Genomic DNA, 3,693 nt, shown 5'->3' with positions numbered 1-3,693 from the left:
AATATTCGTGCAACTCTTTTTCTTTCTCCAGGACACGGACACTTTCCCGATAAGTGGCGAATTATTGATATAAAAAAAAACCCTAGAAAACCATAGCTGTTTTGTCACGCAAAACAGTTTTCTTTTCCCTTGCGTGACGAGCTCGAGCAAAGGAAGTTACTCTCCGGGAAAAGGTCCATCACCTGGTGGAGGAAAAAGGGTTCCACGGATTCTTCCTTCTCTTACAGGCACTCTTTTCGTTCCATCCGCCATGTACCCTTTCTCAAACGTTTTGTTTGACAAAGGCTGCCAAACGCTCGATTCCTGCGGATTTATATGACCATCAAAACAGTACAGGGCGACATTATAAGGTTTAGTGAGATCATATTTCGTCAGTCGAATTCCTTTTCTCTGCCCTGGTGCTCCATAACAGTCCCATGACTGAAACCCCGTTATAAGATCCACCCACAGACGGGTCACGGTCAACTTCAACTTGGCCATGTTTATCAGCGATAAAGTGAGCGTGCGACTCGAACACTTGCCCACTATCTCCAACAACTCGTGCCCCAATTGTAACCTTGTGCAGTGATTTGAGTTGGGATACGTTTATCTTGGTTATTTTGTCGACGAGTGAGAATTCTGGCGACAAGGTAAACATCTTCTCCGAAATTAAGGAAAGAATTGCCTGAGATGCTCCGAGTCCAGGACCTTTGAATAATATGATTTCAGCTCTTACATTCTTCTCGTTGAACTTATTCCGTTTGGCTTCTTGGCATAAGTCATTAATATGCAGTGATGTGTTTTAAATCTATTGTTTTCCGATAGGGTGGACGGTAATTTAATTTAAAAATAAAGATCATTTTTAGGAAGATAGGGACAAACAGACAGATATAACCAGAGCCAGTAAAAATTCCAGTTTGAAACGTCGAGTTTGACATGTCAAATCACTCAAAACTTGTCATGAAGGGTCCAAATGTCTAATTGCTAATTGAATGCGCGTATTGAACGGGTGGAAAGTTCGGGACGAGTGACAAAGCGAGGGGTGAGGGGGGAAGGGGAAAAAACCGCTTGCCTAGACTGCTTGACATCCACGACATGTCACATTTGGTGACGGACCAATCAAATGAAATGAACAGGAACCTTTCGTCTAAAACTGACAAGTGTATCATGTACTAAAACAGAATACTCACGTGCAGCAATTTGGGATGGAACGGCGCAGTGATACACTAAATAGAGCGGTTAAAAATATTCAAATGAAGAAAAAATTTGGAAAACGAGGAATGCAGATTTTGCAAAACCCGGCTAGTCCTCCGTGTGGGAAAACAAGTTACACATCAACGGAAAAATTTCTTTTTGATCTCCAAAAGAAAGGAATACAGTAGCCCCGAGTTTCATGACTTGGCGAAAAAATTTTGTATTAGTTATGTACAATGTAGTGAACTCGGTTTTCAGTTGACGCATCCATATGAGTTATGATACAGAATTTGGAAGCCATGTAATCGAAATAGACCAATTTCGATATATTTCAACGTGAGAGACTGGTAGCGGAACTTGAACACCCAAGCGAGGCTCCGGGAAACAAAATTCATTCGAATCGAGCTTTGGTTGTTCACATCTTCGAGCAGAAACTGCTTTCTTGGGTTATTATCGTTGTTCTAGTGTAAATTCGTAGTTTCTTCGAGTTGAAAGTAAATCGAAGTAATCATCGTTGTCATGGCCACGTCGAAAAAAAAAAGGTGAGATCAATCTACAATACTTTCAGCGTCAAAAGTTGCCGTGGTTGCGAACCTTCCTTCAAGGAAGAGGTATACAAACATCCTCAGAAGGAAAGTGTAAAAGAAAGGCCGAGTTGGTTGAGCTTGCGTTTAATGCTCATTTAATGAAGCTCCCGAAAGTGACTGAAGGGGAAAGTGAAAATGAAAATCATATCATGGTCGAATTACTTGCCACAGACGAGGGTGTTTTGCCAGACCCTGCATCCATATTGAAATCGAACTGGAGTAGGAACCTCTCGATATTTCCAGAAGTCACCTTCCCAGATATATGCAACTATCTTCTTGGGAAGGCCAACGAGTACTCTGAAGAAACCTAATTCATCAGCTGTCAAGTCTGTTTGACATGCCGTAGAACATTAACCTTTCGGAAGCGTAGTACCAGAACCGTTCGCGTTACTTTTCGATGATGCTTGTTCCTGGCTGCAAAAGTACGAGTGATCATGGTTTACTAAAATCGCATCAGCACTAAAATCCACGCAAGTCTCATTGGAGTCCTCATCAAGCTTTCTGGGACAAACTTTCTTGGCTTGCGGTTGTTCATCACACTGTGCATTCCTATCGGCAAGACGTTTCGAACGAGAACTCACAGTATTAGTAGATTTCGTTGGATCAAAGATAGTCGGATAGCAGTCTGAACGTACACTTTTTCTACCAGAAATTGAAATCTCGATGTCGCTCTCCTTAAAGGCCCATTTCCATCCGAGATCCTTTGTAGTCGTTTGTTTTTGCTTTGGAATCGCGCTGTTGTAAATGGCGAACTCTGATAGTCATTCACAAACACTATTAAAAAGAAAAATAAAGATTTGGCGAAGAACACAGGAAACAAATTTGCAGCTAAATATTTGACACTGAAAAATCATAAATCGAGTCTGTGAATAAAACTTGTACGAAGCTTACCTGATGTTGAAAGAAATTGTTCGGCGTCAACACTAAATAAAACATAAACAAATAACCAATATTGGCCAAAACTGATTTACTTTACGCATTTCAATTATAGAATAATGACTTGTACAAATGAGATCGCTTACATACATATCTCAGGATCTCAAGTACAAATCAGTCAAATAATTATTCTCACCTCGAAAAAATCTCCCCTGAGTCTCTAGTTCCATCGTAGGAACAATGCAATAACATTTCTGCAAAAGCACTGTCCATAGTGTTACCGAAACCCATGGTTGTTTTCCTTACCCTCCATAAATCATACACAGACTCTCGAAGTCTACTAACCTTTGCTGAGCCGGGCAGACTCGGCCTTCCTCTAGACCGCTTCTTCGGCGGCATCAACTTTTCAAATGACGTTTTTCACCGTCATACATGTAAGAATTAAAAACTATTTACTGATATGGATACTACGATAGTTTATTGTACGCACATGATTCAGGATGGAACTTTGAAAGCCCTAATTAGTAAGATGAAAGAAGATATCAAAGCGATTCCGCAACTACCATGAAAATAGCGTATTTTTCATATATGAAAAATGATCCGGGCGCGCAAGGCATCTCGGCTGGAAATGGGCCTTTAAAATGCAAGGAACAAATTCGTGGATCGCCCAGTGCCTTGAATTTTTTATCTGCTCGCTTACAGAAAACTTCCCGACTTCTTCTGCTCATTGGGCCTTGTAGGAAAGCAAAAATAACTGAGAACCGATCTTTTCTTACTCCCATTGCGGCAAAGCGCAACAGCACAATACTTTACCATGCTACACGCGAAGATGAACAGCAATGGGCCAAAAAAAAAGCCGAGAATATTCCCTATTTATTAATCGCACATGGCTCTCCTTGCAGTGTTTGCAATGGTGTGTTTGTTTTTATTATACGCGTCGTATTCCCCGGAGCCTCGCTTTGGTGTTGCAGTTTCGTCACTAGTCTGTCACGTTAAAATATATCGAAATTGGTCTATTCAAGAAGCACATATCGTTTTTTCAAATTACTTGAGTTGA

General features: G+C 40.9%; 1 long non-coding RNA gene across 1 annotated transcript; it reads right to left on the bottom strand.

Annotated features, from left to right (window-relative positions):
- Window positions 1-1,549: 1,549 nt before the first annotated feature.
- On the bottom strand, window positions 1,550-3,141 carry LOC148736240 (uncharacterized). Its single transcript, XR_015999500.1, has 2 exons — window positions 2,652-3,141; window positions 1,550-2,534 (listed from the first exon to the last, which is right to left on the bottom strand). It is a non-coding gene; the product is annotated as an uncharacterized LOC148736240 (long non-coding RNA).
- Between the last annotated feature and the right edge of the window lie 552 nt (window positions 3,142-3,693).

Source organism: Stylophora pistillata, chromosome 3 (assembly GCF_964205215.1).
Source record: "Stylophora pistillata chromosome 3, jaStyPist1.2, whole genome shotgun sequence".
Classification (NCBI taxonomy): Eukaryota; Metazoa; Cnidaria; class Anthozoa; order Scleractinia; family Pocilloporidae; genus Stylophora; species Stylophora pistillata.
The sequence above is the reverse complement of the archived record's forward strand: the minus strand, read 5'-3'. Positions and strand labels throughout refer to the sequence as shown.